Source organism: Rousettus aegyptiacus, unplaced genomic scaffold (assembly GCF_014176215.1).
Source record: "Rousettus aegyptiacus isolate mRouAeg1 unplaced genomic scaffold, mRouAeg1.p scaffold_m13_p_9, whole genome shotgun sequence".
Taxonomy (NCBI): Eukaryota; Metazoa; Chordata; class Mammalia; order Chiroptera; family Pteropodidae; genus Rousettus; species Rousettus aegyptiacus.
The window spans coordinates 23,740,983-23,761,257 of NW_023416312.1; the positions used below are offsets into that span (position 1 = coordinate 23,740,983).

Below are 20,275 nucleotides of genomic sequence, written 5' to 3' on the forward strand. Positions count from 1 at the left end.
GGAGGAGATAGTAGAAGTATAGACCAGAGGCCAGGACCTGGCAAAAGGTGTGACCACAGTCTATCAGAGGGAACTGAAGCTGTGGAGGAGACTTAACTGCTGCAGAGACACTATACAACACAGAAAATGGGAAATACCCCTGGCTTCTTCCCTCTTTCCGCCCCAGGACTTCCATCAGTATCTACCTTTGTCCAATAAAAGTAGGAAGTGAGAGAACATGGGAGCAGAAAAATGCAGTTCCCTGTGAGACAGAGCAGGATAGAAAAGGCAGGGATGAATCTAGGAGCAAACAGGTGAATATAACAGCATTTACTTGGCCCAGACCTGTACATACACCCAGGCAACAAACTTCCCAAACACAGTAGCAGTCAATCCCAGCCCCTCACCTATATCACTTGGCACCAACTGATGCCACACCACAATGGAGACACCTACAACTCTACATGATGGTTCTACCTGCTCACAGGAGCACACTTGGGCTGAGTGCTGGGTAGCCTTGAAAGGCTGCAGAGTTGGCATCCCTGGGAGTGGCCCTCAATCAACAATGGACAAGAGTTGGTAGCTAATACCCCAGCTTCTTTACCCTGTAAGCATGCTTTACATGGTCTCTTAGAGGTCTTTGGTGGAATGAGCTTCAGTGGCCCACAGTGCTAATCTGCTTATTACCACATTTAGTGTTGACTTCCTTTCCTTTCCTCTCATACCTACTTCCATTGCGATTCAACTCCTTCAGCCAACCTGAGACAGACACATCAACACAACTCATAGCCAACATTTGTGCCTTCTCACCACTGTGCCTTAGTAGCAGAGCGAGAACAAGCCCCGTCACAGGGGGTGGAGAGGGGACAGACCCAGCACTGGGCACTCTTGTATTCTTCACTAGGATTTATAAACTACTCACCCCTGGGGCCCTATTTGGCTCCTCCCATCCACCATAGAACAGCTTCCTTTACATTTCTATGGGAGGAAGAGCAGGGGCAGACTTGGGCATGGAACATTCTCCCAGAATGTCTATTGTGTTCCCACTCCCACACCCCCTCATCTGCCCCCAGCACCCTATGAAATGTCGCCCCTCCTCAGAAGAGAGCAAGTTAAGTGCTGCGTTACCAAGGAACTGCCACACTAGCCACCAAAGTGACTGCTCGTTATTTGAACACTTTCTTCTATTTGACTGAATACAGGAAAAATGTCACAAATAGAATATTCATCAACCCCTTGTGCGCCTTTTCTTCCCTGCTTATCTCCCTGCTGTCATGTATGAATCCCGGCTTCAGGTTCATTTGGTATGTTGAGTGCGTGCCGGGGGAGAGGATGCCGCCGAAAGCCTTGCCCACATGCTCTTTGCCTAGACAGCCCTGCCTCCCCATTGGTGACACCCCACCAGACAAACGCCACTCACACTGACCCCTTGAGAGTAGGACAATGTCTGCCTAAGCAAAGAAGCCTTCTGCTCCACACAGAGGGAACATAAAGGACCCGAGGAGCCTTCACAGCCATTTAGTGATTCTCGGCATGTCACTTTCACAGACACCTCAGCTTCCAGAGCTTTTATCCTAAGGTGCTTCTTAGAAAGCGCAGGATGGCATCCCTACCCCACTTCAAACACTGTCTGTTTCTAGATTCTCAGAAGGGCTAAAGCCGCCTGCCAATTTCTCAGCTACAGAATCATCAGCGCAGAGCATCTCCCTCTGCCTCTTTTCCATCAGTGCTAAAGACACAGTTTCCCCAGCCCAGTCCTCCTCCAGCCTGGCCCCACCTTACAGATTGCCCTGTCAGGCTGCTGGGAACATGTTTCTAGGACTGGAAAATCAAAGTACTTATTGCACCGACAATTAGATATTATGTTCAAACCTGAAAACTGATGACTTAAACAAGATAAGGATTTGTTTTTCTCTCCTATAATATCAGTCCAGAAGCAGGCCATTCAGGGCTATTATGGCTGCTCCATGAGGCCACCAAGGACCCAGCCCTTTTCTCCTCCATTATTAGGAGGTGACCATCACCCCATGTTCTTGAGATGGTCATTGAGACTCCAATCATCAACTCAGAATTCCAGGCAGAATAAAAAATAAGGGCAGAAAGGGCCTCCTGATCTGATTTAGCCTCTATTCTACGGAGCTTTCCAAAAATCCCACATAAGAACTTCAGCTTACGTCTTGTTGACCAATAGCTGCAAGGGAAGCTGGGAAATCCAAGTTCTTAGTTGAATGCATTGACATCATGCATAAAATTGGAGTTCTATCAGTGTTTGGGCTTCATTGTGTCTCCCTACAATTCACATGTTGAAGTCCTAACCCCTAGTATCTCAGATTTGACCGTATTTAAAGATAGGGCTTTTATTATTTTTTTAAATTCCCATATCCATTTCCTCTCCCCTTTGGCAACCATCAACTTGTTCTCTATATCTATGGGAGATAGGGCCTTTAAAGAGGTAATTAAGTTAAAATGGGGTCATTATACTGGGCTCTAATCCAATATGACTGGTGTCCTTCTAAGAAAAGGAAATTAGAACACAGACAACACAGATAGAAAAGATCATGTGAAGGCAGTCACCTGCAAGCCAAGTAGAGAGGCCTAGGGAGAAATCAACCTTGTGGACACATTGATCTTGGACTTCTAACTTCCAGAACTGTGAGAAAATAATCGCCTGTTGTTTAAGCCACCTGAACTGTAATACTTTGTTATGGCAGCCCAAGCAGACTAAGACAGGTAGTAAGGGAGAAAAGACTAATGGTCATAAATAGGCAATTAGCAGTACCTGGCACATTTGGGAAAACCTTGTCCTTATTGCCTGAGCTTTTAAGACACATTTCAAGTATTTTAAGATACTTTATAAAAGCTCCTTTTTAAGATACTTTTCATCAGATGGTATCCAGAGGACCTATATCATCCCTATCCTTCCCCAGCCAGGTCTCCCCCAACCTCTATTTCTCTCTTGTCTTTGCATGGCTCTCCTCCCTGGAAATGCTTATATAAATACTGTGGCCTCTCTTGAATGATTTGAAAAGCACTGAAATAGCCCTCCCTCCCTTCTCCTGACCATAAATAGCTTGAAAGTCTAAAGTCAGTGCTTCATTCTTTGGTTAATCAATTATCGCCTATGAACACACAAATTAAATGCCAATTGATCTAGATCTGGTCAGCCCAGGTTGTGATGTTAGGAGAGCATGGGGCAGGGCCAGAGGTATGGCTGGAAAGGGGGTATCAAAGAGACAGAGGCCAAAATGAGGGCACAGAAGGGCCAGGTGGGACTGCTACCAGCAGAGGGGTCCCTCGAACACTGCTGGACCCATCCTTCGTTGCTAAAAGGGTATGTATTAGGGTGCTGGGGTCAAGATCAAAAGTTTTCCTGGGGAAGACCCTGTACCTCCATACCATCTCCACTGCAAATAAAACCATGTTCAGATCCCATATTCCTGCACATTCACTGCCCTGTTCTTCCCCTGCCTACCAAACTTCTTCACAGGGAACAAGCCTGCAGTTGAATTGGGATGTTCTGTCTCCCTGTGTGCCATGACGGTGATTCCCCCTAAGGCGATGCCATAGACATAGACAAAGGACATTCTTCTCTGTCTTTATTGAGTCTGACAGTTCTCTGTCTTCCTCTTTCTTCAATCTATTCACTTTATTGCTCTGACGGAGAACACCTTGAAGAATTCTTTCGGAAAGTGTTAGCTGCCCTTAATCCTTTTATATCCAGAAACATCTTTAATTAGCCCTCACATTTGAATATTGACTTGTTGTCTCAGCACTACACCTGCCCTTTAAACTTGCTCTATACCACTGGGGCTAGGAGACTACAAACAACATTTCCCAGCTGCCTTTTTGATAAGTTCTGCCAATAGGAGGCACTGGTAAGAGATGTGAAGGCAGAAGGAAGGGAGAACGTCCAGGCTCCTGGCTCCAAGAGGATAAAACTACTGGGTTCTCTTTTCTTGGTTGGGCCCTGAGTGATACAAATACGGAATTCAAATCTCAAAATATACTCAGAATTTTGAAGACGTTGCACCACTATCTTCTAGCTTTATAGCTGAGATGTTTATCATCAGGTTACTATTTTTTATTTTTCTGGAAGATTTGGATTTTTTTTCTTAAATTATCCTTAGAGCTCAAAATTGCAATGTCTTTAACAATGGGTATTTTATAATTTTTCATGTTTGGCACTTGGTCTACTCTCTAAATCTAAAGACTGAATGGATTTTTCTCCAGGTCAGGGAAACTGTCTATTCTCATATCACTTTGATAATTTTGTTTCCTACAAGCTTTCTGTTCTTTGCTTCTGAAAATTTTTATTAGATCAACATTTGAATTTCAGCTCCTGATCTATGTCTCTTAATTTTTCTCTTATGCTTTAAAAAAAATTCCTTATCTTTTTGCACTTTTTGAGAGAGTCTTTCAGCCCAGTCATCAATTCAATCTCCAGCCATAGCCAGTCAGCTACTTCATCCAATGAATTGATTACATTAGCAATTGCACTTTTTTCGTTCCAAGAACTCTAATATATTCTTCTGACAACAGCCAGTTTTTTTATTAATGGACAGCACTTTTACTAAATTTAAATATCTTTCTATATCCTGGAAGAATTCTGTGGGGATCAGTTCTCTTGTTTGTTTAGGTTGGTGCCTCTTTCACAACGTTAGTTTTCCTCAAATGTTTGATAATTCTGTAATCTCTGTCCTTGTTAGAGATGAAGATCCAGGCTTATCATTTACAGTGGAGGCTGGTGTGCACTTTCTAAACTCCAGTGGAAAATGTTCTCATGACAGTGAAAGCCAGTTCTGGTTATGGAAGCTCAAATTCTCCTGTTTTGGTGAGAAAGGCCTTAGATCAAGCCACCAATCCTTGGTGGTGTCTGCTAGCTTGTTCTCTAAGCATGGGGAATGCCTTTCTCCCAGTGACTACCACCTGAGGCCATGCCTTTTTCCAGCCACTGTCTATGGTAGTATCCTGAATGAGAACCTCCATGTCGGAGAGCTGTTCTCCTGGCTTTAACCTGAAGACAAGTATCAGGGTAAGGGGCAGAGCCATTAACTCATAGCCTCACACCCCATCCTCTCTCCTCCATCCCTTGCTGCCTCTGGTCTTTGGATTCTTCCAGAGTTTTCCATAAAACTCACCTTTGAAAGAAAAACCTCTTTTTCGCTTTTCTAGAATTATAGGATCTTCAGCATTGCTTTGAGGCTATCTCCCTTACCTTACATCTTCAAGTATATTCTGATGACAACTTTTCCAGCTTCCCAGCTAAGCTTTTGGTTTCGTATAACATTTTAGTATGAAAAAGTTCAAGTATCTACAAAAGTAGATAAAATGTTATGATGAACATTATGCTAGGTGAAATAAACCAGTCACAAAAAGACAAATACTGTATGATTACACTTATGTGAGGTATCTAAACAAGACCATGGAGACAGAGAGTAGAAAGGTAGTAGTAGCCAGGAGCTGAGGAGAAGGGGTAATGGAAAGTTAGTGTTTAATAGGTATAGAGTTGCAAGATGAAAAGTTTTCAAGTTTTTCAAAAAAGAGTTCTGGAGAACAGTTGCACAATAATGTGAATATACTTAGTGCTACTAAACTATATACTTAAAAATGGTTCAGATGGCGAATTTTATGTTATGTGTATGTTATGTGTATTCTACTGCAATTAAATATTTTTTAATATTATAATAAATCCCCCATGAATCCATCACCCACCTTTAACAAATATCAGTTTGTTCATCTGTAGTCATATTCACTCCTCCTCCATGCAACTGCCCCCCCCACACACACATTTTTTTTTCCTTTTGTATTATTTCAATGGAGTTTGAAGAAGGAAGGCAAATGATAAATCAGCAATCTTGAAACACAGTCATGTTTTCATAAATGTTTGAGGAGATTATTGAAGCTGGGTAATGAATACATAGAGGTTCATTACACTCTTCTCTCTACTTTTGAGTGTGTTTGAAAAATTCCATAATTAAACATTTTTTTAAAAAAGTAAAAGTCATAATGAAGTAAGACATCACCAAGGAAGGAAACTAGACTTCAGATGGTGAGCATGCAATAGAGTACACACATGTCAAATTATAATCTTGTACACCTGAAAATTATATAATGTTATTGACCAATGTTACTCCAATTAATTCAGTTTTTTTAAGTAAAAATCATGATGAGGTGAGACATCACCAAGGTTTCAAAAATAAATTTAAAAAGTGTAAGTAAAAATCAGTGTTTGAATAATGAATGCCACTGAATGAAGTACTTTCTCTGAGCTGTTTCTTATAGCAAGTAATTCTTGGCCAACAGGGCAAGAAAAGCAGTACCTTCCTCTTCCTGTTTGAAAGAGTCATTGAGAATCACAGTGGTGTCGGCTGAGACAATTTTCTTAGAGGAGTGCTTTCTTTGTCCAGATGAAGAGAGTGGAAGCAGAAATGAAGAGAGAGAACCTCCACTCGACCCTCCCTGAGACTGTTGTAAGCCCCAAGCCATACTCCTTGCTTCATAGAATGTTTATGTGCAAGTGGAGCTGGTTACACAGGTTTATCCAATGTGTGATAATGTGTGCAGGGTCTACATATATGTGTGCTTGTATGTACATATATTATACTTGGATTAAAAATTTTAAATCATTATCATACAGGAGAAGCATATGAATGGGGCAAGGTTAGCTATGGGTTGATGGTTATTGGGGCTCAGTGAGGGGTACATGGAAGAGCATTATACTGTTTAATCTACTTTAGAAATTGTTTAATCTAAATTTGAAATTTTCCATAATAAAATAACTTCTTTAAAGTGACCTTATTTTTTAATACATGTTTTCTCCCATGAGGATAGGGGAGGATTTGCATGATTGCTTTTAATCAGAAGATAGGGAAAAATATACAAATTCATTGCCATGTATTTCTTTCTATTCCATTAAGGATAGATTTCCTAGTTGTGCTCACTTCTCTGCTTAAAGACCCCTCTATCTTTCTCTCACCTACTTCCTCAATTGCCCTCAATACTCCATGAAATGGGTGTGTGTGTGTGTGTGTGTATTCAGAGACAATTGTTTTCACAACAAGAAAGCTGTCCAGAGCTTCCATTAGCCACCATACACTTTTATTGATTTATATCTTCCTTGCTCCAAAGATGTATTTAAGGTTTGCAGAGATGCATATAATAGAGCAGCATAAAATAAATTATAAATAAAGAAAGAATAAATGAGAGAAAAGAAAAACAAGGATTGGAAAGTAAAATGGAGCCAAGATTGAGGTGACTATACAAAATATTTGCCATAAAATCTATAATGCTCACTAGAAGTAGAATGCAAGTCTTAGGCTGAGTTCCCCAGCAACCCATGTGAAAAAGAAAGCCAGGTTACAGTGTGATTTACAGAGCTAGTGATATAAAAACAAAGCTGACAGTCAGGGGGAGTACAAAACTCCTAACATGGAGATCAAGGAGGCAAGTTTTCACCATGGATTATCATAAATATAGTATGAACAACATTTTCACATTACACACAGCCACAGAACACAAGACTTTCTTTCCTACATACATACTACTATACAGCAATGAGGATGAACAATGTATACCTTTACACAACCATATGGACTTTCTCATAACGTCCTTCAAAATAAGCTAATAGAGAATCTCTATATGCCATTCCAAGAAAATAATTCTGTGGGGTCCAAAGGGGGCTTTAACACTAGGGTGGCTTCCCATGCATCATACCTTGAAGAACCCAAAGCAAATATCTATAGCCTAGAAGTCATGCACCAGGATTCAGGGAGTCCAGAACGCCTTGGCATCATAGGCACAAGTGTGTGCATGTGAATTTTTTCCAGGGAATGGCTCCAAATCTTTCACTAGGTTCTCAAAGGTGTCAGTGACTGTAAGAAAAGTGAAGAACCTGCCTGGAGGAAAAGAAGAATCACAAACTTCAAAACATCTCCATAAACATTTTTCTCGGGCTCCTGGTGCATAATTTCTCAGGTTGCCAGTGAGGGGTAGAAATGTAGGTTTAACATTGAATGGAACTGAGGGTAGGACTAGAATCCTCATGTCATACCAAACTGATCAGAACCAGATCCCACTTGAAGATCTCCCACTCCTGCTCAGAGATTTGCTGGGGGAACTTTGGGGAGAAGGGTAACTTTGAGATGATAGAATGATTCAAGTGCCACCATGGTTTGGACCATCAAGCAGGGCTGTAATAACCTCTATCAAGAGAATTTTTTCTAATTTAAGACAATTATAACTGAACATCCACCTAAATCATTTCTTTCAAAGTCATTCATCTTCGATAGCGTGACTTCCTAATGACTCCTCCAAGCTCAACTAGTGTTAAAAGTGTTCCAAGGTGACCCAGATGATTAGTGCCCAGGTTATAAGCCAAGCAGTGGTACAAGCTAGGGAATCGCTACCACAAACCATGGCTTCAGATCCAGGACAATTAAACTAGAGTTCCTTCTGCCAATAATTAGATAGAAGTTATTTATGAAAATTATTTCTGGATGGTATTACTGATAATAACAATAGTTAACATTTATTAAGAATTTGTCAGGCACTGTTTACCTCCATGTGATCCTTGCAACTGCACTCTGATTGGGAGGGCTGGCTCATCATGCCCATTTTACAGATGGGTAGTCTAAGTCTTGTTCCCCTGAAAATAATTGTTGTATCCATTAAGAAACCACTCTCCCATTTCAATAATCTATTGTTATGTAACAAACCACCCCACAATGTGGTGAAGTAAAACAAAAAATTGTGATTGCCTCTCGTGTTGTGTGGATTGACTGGGCTCAGGTGGCTTTTGCTCCAAGTGGCTCATGCAGTTGCAGTCAGGTGCTGGCTGAGCACTGGAGTCCTCTGAAGGCTCAACTGGGTTGAACATCCAAGATGGTACATGCATGGGTTGGCAGTTGATGCTGGCTATATCTGGGAAGTCAGCTGTCAATCAGAATGCCGACACATGGACTTTCCATGTAACTTAGACTGTGAAATTTGAATTGTTCAATTGTTTAATGAGTAATTTTTATTATAAGTATATACCAAATATTACACAGGATATACTTATACTAAAAAAAAGTTTATCGTTTATCTTAAATTCAAACTAGGAATATATTTATACTAAAAAATATTAGCGATTTATCCAAAAGTCAAATCTAACTGAGTATCTTGCTTTTTTTTTTTTGAGTGTCTTAGATTTGTATTTATCTAGTAACCTTAGTAGGAGACCACTCTTTCCTCATTCTCAACTATGTATTTGGCAGGAGGTGGCCTTATCCCTTGTATTAGGTTTTTGTTTTGTTTTCTTTATTCCCATGTAACAAATTACCACAAACTTAGCTGCTTAAAACATTACCCATTTATTAGCTCACAGTTTCTATGGATCAGAAATCCCAGCATAGAGTGGCTCAGCAGGATTCACTGCTTAGAAGTTCACAAGGCTGAAATGAAGGTATCACATTCCTTTCTGGAAACTCTGGAAGAGAATCTACTCCAAGCACCTTCAGGTTGTTGGCAGAATCTAATTCCACCTCACATTTTTCATGCAGCACCTTCCACCTTCAAGACAGCCAGAGCACATCGAGTTTTCTTCATGCTTTGAATTTCTAAGATTTTTCCTTCTCCTTTCTCTTCTGCCACCAACCAGATAAAATTCTCTGCTTTTAAGGACTCCTTGATTACATTAGTTCCCCCTTCTCCAATCATTTCATTTTTTCAAGATCAACTGTGCTATATAACATAACACAATCAGAGAAACATGGCAGAGTGAGAGACTTCCCAGGGTCTCTCCCCTTGAAACAACAATAAGCTGAACATCTAAAACTCAACAAAAAAACACCCAACTACACACCAGAACATCTGTCCGTGGGATCTGCGCATAAGAGCTACGACAGGTGAGAACCCTAGGTGTTGGGCGGTGGACAACCTCCAGAGCTATTTGTAGGAGGGGGAGGGGAGAAGGAGTGGCAAGTTCCCTGAACAGCCCAGTCTTGGAGAGCTGTGAGCTCCACATGGCCAGCAGCAGTGCCCAGTTATCAGGGTAGAAGGCAGAGAAATAGGGATGGCAGAAAAGTGGGAATGGCAGAGAAAAAAAAACAGTTGATATTTACCAGCTGCGGTTGTAAAACCAACACTGAGCTGCAGCCTCCATCCCCCAACCCAGAGGGCCCCTCCCCCATGCCCTCCAAGACTGAACGACGTGGAGCCCCAGGGGAATCTGAGCAAACACTATCAAAAGTGTCGCTAACACTGACAGGAACTGAGGCAGGGTAGTAAGCGTGATTAAACATCTATAAGAAAAAAAAGACATTATTAAGATTTTATGTAAAGCAGAGATCCAAGAGGCTTAGACGCCACCTACTGGAAACCAAAAGAAAAACACCTTCTTTGCAACAGGCTAGGGACCATTATATAGACCATTAGATTTTCCAGAAATCTTCTTTCTGGAAAAAAAAAAACTCAGAATACACTTCCATTAATGCCCAGGCAGAGAAATAGTCCATTAAACACCATGAACAACCAAGGTGACAAGGAATCTCAGAAAGAAAGAGAAAAATCTCCAGAAAATAAGCTTACAGACATAGAAATATACGACTTCAATGACAGAGAATTCAGGATGGTATTTCTAAAAAAAACTCAATGCGATCTGAAACTAATCATATCAACAATTCCAGAAATTGAAAAAAACAAATGAGCAGAATGAGTTCTTTAGTAAGGAGATTGAAACCCTCAAAAAGAACACAGGAGACTTTCTGGAGATAAAGAACACACTGCAAGAGTTGAAAAATGAAATAACAAACTTGGGGAATAGAGTCGACTAAATGGAGGAAAGGATCTGTGATATTGATGATAGAAATCTAGAAATAAATCAAAAAGAAGAGAGAAACATAAGAATGAAAAATAATGAAAGAGAAATACAAAAACTGGCTGATACAATCAGGAGAGGAAACATAAAAATAATGGGAATTATTGAAGGGGAGGAAAAGGAACAGGGAATAGAAAGCATTTTCAGAATAATAGTTGACGAGAATTTCCCAAATCTAAGGAACGAGCTGGAGCTTGGAATTCAAGAAGTCAATAGAACATCCAATTATCTCAACCAAAAAAAATCCTTCATCAAGACACATTCTATTAAAATTATCAAAAATCAACAACAGTCTACAGCCATGCTACCCTGAACAAGCCCGATCCCATCTGACCTCGGAAGCTAAGCAGGGTCAGGCCTGGTTAGTACTTGGATGGGAAATGACCCAGGAAGACGAAGTGCTGTAGGTGTAAAAAAATAAAGAATAAGGGATTGTAAGCTGACAAGGTCCTTGTAATCTGTGAGGTCACCCAAGGGTTGCCTCACCTAGAAAGAAAGAAAGAAAGAAAGAAAGAAAAGAAAGAAAGAAAGAAGAAAGAAAGAAAGAAGGAAGGAAGGAAGGAAGGAAGGAAGGAAAGGAAGGAAGGGAAGGGAAGTGAAGGAAGGGAAGGAAGGAAGGAAGGAAGGAAGGAGACAGAAGAAAGAAAGAAAGAAAGAAAGAAAGAAAGAAAGAAAGAAAGAAAGAAAGAAAGAAAGAAAGAATGAATCAACAATGAAGACAGAATTCTCAGGGAAACCAGAGAACAGAAGACGGTAACCCATAAAGGAAAACCCACTAGATTATAGTCGAACTTCTTAGCACAAACCTTATAAGCCAGAAATGAGTGGAATCAAATATACAAACTATTAAATGAAAGGAACAACCAACCAAGAATAATGTATTCAGCTAAGCTCTCCTTTAGATATGAAGGAGAAATAAAGACCTTTCCAAACATACAAAAGTTGAGGGAATTCTCCACTACGAGGGCTGCACTACAGGAAATATTGAAAGGTGTCAGCTCACCGAAAGCAAAATGACAAAAAGAAAATACAGAATTAGGAGTAAGGTGACTAGCAAGATGATAAAAGCAGAATACTGCAACCCTTACTAGGAACAGGGTATGATAAGCTTAAAATAAGAAGACATTCACTATAGTAAGATAGTAATGAACATTCAACATACATAGGGACAAGTTTAAACAACAATGACTGAAAAGGAGAGGATACAAAGATCCAAATTCAAAAAGCAGAATGGAGATAAGGCATGAGCAGAAGAAAAAAGGATGACTATATATATAACTCTCCTTTACATATTCGTAAAGGTAACCACATGCCAAAGATTCACAACCGAAGTAATATAACATAAAACAAGAAGGAACAGAGGGTGTCTATGGTCATGCAACCCTGAACATGTTAGATCTCATTTGATCTCGGAAGCTAAGCAGGGTCGGGCCCGGTTAGTACTTGGATGGGAAATCACCTAGGAATACCAGGTATTGTAGGCATTAGAAAAAAAAAACGAAGGACCAGAGGAAAAACCAACAAAAGCCAACCAAAATAAAGAAAACAGAAACACAAGGACAAGGAAGCAATGGAAACACCAAGCTACCAGAAAACAAAAGCTAAAATGGCTATAAGAAGATTTCATATTTCAATAATCACGCTAAATGTAAATGGATTGAACTCACCAATAAAAAGGCACAGAGTTGCAGATTGGATCAAAAAACAAAACCCAAGCATATGCTGCCTCCAGGAGACACATTTCAGTTCCAAAGACAAATATAGACTCAAAGTGAAAGGGTGGAAAATGGTATTTCAAGCAAATGGCATTCAGAGAAGAGTGACAGTGGAGGTACTAATATCAGATGAAATGGACTTCAAAATAAAAAATGTAAAGGAAGATACTGAGGGACACTTCACAATGATGAAGGGAATCGTGCACCAAGAAGACATAACACTTAATAATATCTATGCTCCCAATCAGGGAGCCCCGAAATATGTAAAGCAGTTACTAACAGAACTAAAGGGAGAAACAAATCAAAACACTATCATACTAGGGGATCTAAATACCTCACTGTTGGATGTGGACAGATCATCCAAACAGAATATCAATAAGGAAATAACATCCTTAAATGACACATTAGACCAACTGGATATAATTGACATTTACAGAGCCTTCCATCTCAAAATAGCTGTTTATACATTCTTCTTTGGTGCACGTGGAACATTCTCAAGGATTGACCACATACTGATATACAGAGATAGCCTCAACAAATATAAGAGGGTTGAAACCACACGAACCATATTCTCTGATCAAAATGCTTTGAAACTAGAGATCAATGGTAAAAAGAAGGTGGAAAGAACCACAAATACATGGAGATTCAACAACATGCTACTGAAGAATGACTGGGTCAGAGAAGAAATAAAAAGAGAGATCAAGAGATACTTGGAAATGAATGATAATGATAGTACAAGATATCAAAACTTTTCGGACACGGCAAAAGTGGTCATAAGAGGAAAGTTCATATCATTACAGGCCTATCTCCAAAAACAAGAACGAGCCCAAATAAACAGCCTAATGCTTCATCTTAAAAATTAGAAAAGGAAGAACAAATGAAGCCTAAAGTCAGCAGAAAGAAAGAAATAATCAAAATTAGAGCAGAAATAAATGAAATTGAAAAAAATGAAAAAAATAAATACAACAAAGAGCTGGTTCTTTGAGAAGGTTAATAAAATTGACAAACCCCTGGCTAGATTCACTAAAGAAAAAAAGAGAAAGAACACAAATAAACAAAATCAGAGATGAAAGTAGGGAAATTATGACAGACACTGAAGAAATACAAAGGATCATACAAGAATACTATGAAAAAGTATATAATACCAAATTTAATAACCTAGAAGAAATGGACCAATACTTAGAAAAATGCAACCTTCCTAAACTGAATCAAGAAGATCTGGAAAATCTAAATAGACCAATCAACAGTATGGAAATTGAAACAATCATCAAAAATCTACCAAAAGGTAAAGTCCAGGACCAGATGGTTTCACCAATGAATTCTACCAAACATTCAAAGATTTAATACCAATTCTCCTCAAAATCTTCCCCAAAATCCAAGAGGAGGCAGTACCTGCCAACTCATTTTATAAGGCCAATATTACTCTAATGCCAAAACCTGGTAAGGATAACACACACACGAAAAAACTACAGACCAATATCTCTCATGAACACAGATGCAAAAATCCTAAGATACCAGCGAACCGAATACAGCAACATATTGAAAAGATTATACACCATGATCAAGTTGGCTTCATCCCAGGGGTACAGGGATGGTCCAACATACACAAATCAATTAATGTGATACACCATATAAACAAATTAAAAAATAAGAATCATATGATCATATCAATAGATGCAGTAAAAGCCTTCGACAAGATACAGCACCCATTTATGATCAAAACACTTAACAACATTGGTATAGAAGGAAAATACCATAATATAATAAAGGCCATATGTGACAAGCCCTCAGCCAATGTTATACTTAATGGTGAAAAACAAAAGCTTCCTTCTAAGATCAGGAACAAGGCAAGGCTTTCCACTATCGCCACTGTTATCCAATATAACATTGGTGGCCCTAGCGAGTGCAATCAGACAAGAGAAAGCTATAAAAGGCATTCCAAATAAGAAATGAAGAAGTCAAACTGTCACTATTTGCGGATGACATGATTCTCTATATAGAAAACCCTAAAGACTCCACAAAAACACTACTAGAAACAATAAGCAAATAAAGTAAAGTTTCTGCATACAAAATCAACGTTCAAAAATCCATAGTGTTTCTATACTCTAATAACAAAGCATCAGAAAAAGAAGTGGAAAACATAATTCCTTTTGCAATTGCAACAAAAGAATAAAATACCTAGGAATAAATTTAACAAAACATGTGAAGGACCTATAAAATGAAAACTATAAGACCCTGTTGAAAGAAATCAAAGAAGATACAAAGAAATGGAAAGATATTTCATGTTCTTGGATTGAAAGCATCAGTATACTTAAAATGACCTTATTACCTAAAGCATTATACAGATTTAATGCAATCTCCATCAAAATCCCATTAGCATTTTTTAAAGAAATAGAACAAAAAATCCCCAGATTTGTATGGAAGCACAAAAGACCCCAAAATGCCAAAGCCATCCTGAGAAAAAAGAATGAGACTGGAGGCATCACTCTGCCCAACTTCAAATTATACTACAAAGTGACAGTAATCAAACCGGCATGGTATTGGCAGAAAAACAAAATCGAGAGTCCAGAAGTAAGCACATATTTCCATGGACAAATGATTTTCAACAAAAAAAAAGCCAAAAACATACAGTGGAGAAAGGAAAGCATCTTCAATAAATGGTGCTGGGAAAACTGGAAAGCCACCTGCAAAAGAATGAAACTAGATTGTTGTCTATCACCACATGCCAAAATTAACTCAAAATAGATTAAGGACCTGAATATAAGACTTGAAACAATAAAATATATAGAAGAAAACGTAGGAACTAAACTCAAGGACCTTGGACTTAAAGAGGATTTTACAAATTTGACCTCAAAGGCAAGGGAAGTAAAAGCAAAAATAAATGAATGGGACTACATCAAACTCAAAAGATTCTGCTCAGCAAAAGAAATCATCAACGAGGTAAAGAGACAACCATTTGAATGGGAAAATATATTTCCAAACAACGCCTCTGATAAGGGTCTAATATCCAAAATATACTAAGAATTCATACGACTCAATAACAACATAAAAACAAATGATCCAATAAAAAAAATGGGCAGAGAACCTGAACAAACATTTCTCCCGAGAAGATATACAAATGGTCAACAAATATTTGAAAAGATGCTCAACATCGCTAGCTATTAGGGAAATGCAAATCAAAACCACAATGAGATACCATCTCACACCTGTTACAATAGCTATAATCAACAGGACAAGTAATAACAAATGCTGGAGAGGATGCGGAGAAATAAGAACCTTCATACACTGTTGATGAGACTGCAAATTGGTACAGCCACTATGGAAAACAGTATGGAGGTTCCTCAAAAAACTAAGAATTGATCTACCATGTGATCCAGCAATCTGTCTGCTGAGTATTTACCCCAAAGACTTGAAAACTCATATTTGAAAAGATATTTACACACTGATGTTCATAGCAGTATTATTCACGGTGGCCAGGACATGGAAGCAACCGAAGTGTCCTACGATAGATGATTGGATGAAGAAGCTGTGGTACATATATACAATGGAATATTACTCAGCCATGAGAAGAGATGAAATAATGCCATTTGCAACAACATGGATGGACCTTGAAATAATCATATTAAGCAAAATAAACCAGACAGAAAAAGTTGAAAATCATATGATATCGCTTATATGTAGGATATAAACCTAAAAGCAACAAATCAACAGATCAAACAGAGACTCATGGACATGGACAATGGACTGACTAATGGTTACCAGAGGGGAGGGAGGAGGGGGAGACAGAATGGGGAGAGGTAGATGGGGAAAAAATTTAAATCATTTCTTCAATTAAAAAAATAAATATATAAATAAAAAAATAAAGAAAAAATAAAATTGAGTAAAAGTAAAAATTATATTTATATTAATGGCAGTAGTGCATAATTATATAAAATATATTTTATAATCAAATTATTAATAAAACACTAATAAAATAACTTTTTAAAATTTAAAAATATATATATAACAATCACAGGGGTGAAATTGTATGATATTTACAGCTTCTGGGGTTTAAAAATCATGGGATCTTGGGGGGTTATTTTTAGAAATTTGACCTACCATACCCCCAAACCCAGTGGTAGGCTCTGAGAGTCTTACTCGAATGAATATTTCTGATGTTCGGCTTCATCCCAGAGCTAGTGAGACAGAAGCAAATGTTTGCTCAGAATTTGAAGAAAGAAGTGTTTTCTCTTCTACAGGATTAGATGCTATCTGCATATAGGCCTAGAGGTACCACCATCTGAAAGCCACAAGGGGTGGGCTGGAAGCCCACAGAGCAACCACAGAGCTGGAAAGGGAGCTTGCCCAAGGGAGCAAAGCCAAGAACTTGGGTGGTGATAGCATTGTAACTCTGAATTACCCCCTAGAACCTCACTCTGCTTGACTTTTTACTCTTGTGGGCCTAAGAAGTTTTGATAGGTTTTTCCCACCAATTTCTTTGTTGCTGATGTTTATTGAGACGTAATTGACATATAACATCATCAATTGCAATTGAAACGTTCTACATTGATGCAGGAGGTGATGTCACTGAACCTGGCTGGAGCAAAAGAATGTTCTTGTGGAACTTTAGCCTGGTGTTGCAGTTCTGCCAGGAAAGGAAAAACAACACAAAACAACAGATGACTCAGGGTGCTAAAACCTCATCTCCAAATAGCTAGACTCCTCATCTCTCCAGGATGAATTTACCAGTGTAGAGAGAATTCACATTCATTGAAAAGTTACTAAGTGTCAGAACCTCTATACAATAGTGATGCTGCAAGCACATGAAGTACCACATACAAACAGACACCTGGAGTCCTACAGCTCCTGAGTGAGGACAGTATGCTTTTTCACTCCTTTTACAAAGAAATGGAGAATCAGAGAAGTGTATTAACTTGAACTAGGACTCAAAGCAAGTGGGTGGAGGGGCCAGAGCCAGAATTCACACAGGTCACCTAACTCTGAAGGTAGTGAATTCCAGTCCATGAGCCTGGACTGGCTGAGCAAAAAGTGGCTAAGGCAAGAATTTCCATTTGTCTAGTTTAATCCTCCCAATAACCTTGAAAAGTAGGTATTATGAAAACTGGCCTCATTTTACAGATGAGGGAACCACTTACAGAGTAACTTTTCCTATGTCATAAAAAGAGTTAAGTGCAGAGTTGGGGTCTGAGCCCAGGGCTGGTACTTTTTCCACTGAACAATGTGTGATAGAGGAGGAGAATCGGAATAGAGCGAGGCAGGAATTTGAGGTCAGAGATCAATAATATTTTGGCACCATTCATACACACATTAATTAGTTTGTTCAATTATGCATTCAGATATTTATTAAATACCTCTACCCTGTGACTATGTGAGAAAGGCTCATATCACCAGTCTTTGCCTTCGAGAAATTTATAATCTATAAAGGGAGATGATTTATTTGTGTACCCAAAAGGAGTTACCATTTGGAAAGTGTCATAATGGAGAGAGGCAATTTCTGCAAGTGAGAATGGAATCTAAGGGTGTGTGAGAAATTGAAGACAGAACATTCTATCAGGGTGGGTGTAAGGGAGGAAAGAATAGAAGAAGCAGAATCCAGAGGCAGGAGAGGGGCAGAGCTCACTGCAGGGAACAGACCCACTTGGGTATTTTAACAGGAAGGTATTTAATATGGAGAATTGGGTGCTAACAGCATCATTGAAAGGATTGTGGAAAAGAAGACATTTAGCAAGCCTTTCAGGAATGACCACAGGACATGGCAGGATTGACCCTCTTGGGAGCTACTCCCTCAGCCACAATCAGAAAAGTGGGAATCTGAGATTACTGAGTTCAAAAATATACTAGAGCTTCAATCTAAGAAGGTCAATCTGGAAACTAGGCAGCAGAATACTGCCAAAGATAACTCCACAACTCCACAACCTTATTTGCATATAGGAAACCAACCAAAAGCAAAGGAATATGACCATGACCTCACTTCCATCAACCAAATCTTGGGCAGTCAAAACATGCACTTTCAATTGACAGAACCTATTTCACATCCAGAACCGAAGTTGCAAGGGAGTCTAGAACATTGTTTTTTGTTGTTGTTGTTTTGTTTTGTTTTTGTTTTTGATTTTGTTTTTTACCTTTCTAGCTTCTGCCCTACAGGAAAGCACACAAATAGAGGTGGCAGTGGATGCCGAGCACCCCAGACAATGATAGCTGGTAAACTATGGTTTACCAGCCCAAAATGTCATTCATGCTAAAAGCCCATGATACTAAACCTAGATTTAATACATGATCTAATTGGAGTTTCAGCCTCTCCAAGAAATATAATCTTAATCAACCAGTCTGGAATTTTCTACTCATGCACCAAGAAGTAATCTGTCGCATGGACCCTCCTCCATGCTCCATAGAAAGAAGAAGCAATCTGCATGACAAAAACCCTTCCAGGTATCTTCCCCCTAAAAAAGATGTCCTGGCCCAAAAAAGATCCTTTATTTTCTTTTATTAATAGCTCCCTTGCATCACCCTTTTTTCTATAAAAAGCTTTTATTTTGTACAACCCCTAAGAACTCCCTTCTAGTTGCTAGATCGGATGCTGCCTGATTCATGAATCTCTTAATAAGGACAATTATATCTTCAAGTTTACACGGTTGAACTTTGTTTTTTAATGCCACCAATCCCTCAAAAATTAAAAAGCCTTGATTGTTAACGTTTGCCAATTTCCATAGTGTAAACACTCCCTTAGTGACTGCTATTAAGCTACAGACGTGATATCACTAGGAAGCTGGGAAGAAATGTGTACAATTATCTGTCAGGAGTTAACACAAACCACTCCAGCTCACTTCTGCTAACAGATCCTATCCAATGTATGGCAGAGGCAGTGGGGAGAGGGGATGCAAGTGAAGGAAAGACAACAGGCCATGTTTGCTCCAATGAAAACAGACGCCATACTCTTGTACAATGTTCCCATGTTACTGGTTTCCTTCCTACCTTACCTGCAGGCTCTGCTGGCTTACTTCTCAACACTAAGAATCTGATCTGGTCGGACTGTTAGCCCTAAATGAAGGAAGGAACACAGTCAGTGAAATTAGAGCTTCCCCACAGATGGGCTGTGCCTATGTGGCACTGGCAGATTAAGTTTTCTCATTATCCATTTTTCTCTCAAATGTTCACAAGATGGCAACACAAGGGAAGTGGAGGATTCCAAGTGACAGAGCAAATAAGGAGGCCATTTGCTGACCAGTTTGGAGAATCTTGGACAGAAAGAGCACTCTTTTGGGCTTTTTAAAAAACTTTTGTTTTATATTGCATTGGAGAAAAAATCCTCAAGTTCGACCACTGTGAATTATTGAACCAAAGAAGATAAATTTCAAAAGGAGCAAGAAAGGCACTGGAAAAGAAAAAAATGATGATCAAACAATTAGATCGTATTTTAAATTGTACCTGTGGATATAAGAAAAGGAGGAGGTGGTATTATTTTTTAACTGAAAATGCAAACCCTTTGTGGCTGGAAGCAAGAGTTAACATGAGACCAGATGGGAACTTGCTTGGCCCCCCCAGACCAGCAGAGGAAAGATGGCCTGGCCTCACTGAATTCTAATTGCCTTAGGCCAACAGTAGTGTGGGAACACAAATGGAGGGGGAAATATATAAAAAGTTACAGGACAGTTCATCTACTTCAAGTGTCTTACAGCACACACCTCTTGAATTTTAACGACGAGAGTTACGACTGGGCAATTAACCT

At 39.2% G+C, this 20,275-nt stretch overlaps 2 pseudogenes; both read left to right on the forward strand.

The window, feature by feature from the left end:
- The first annotated feature begins 11,125 nt into the window (after positions 1-11,125).
- LOC118608530 lies at positions 11,126-11,244 on the forward strand (annotated as a pseudogene).
- A 955-nt stretch (positions 11,245-12,199) lies between these two features.
- On the forward strand, positions 12,200-12,318 carry LOC118608513 (annotated as a pseudogene).
- The last annotated feature ends 7,957 nt before the right edge of the window (positions 12,319-20,275 follow it).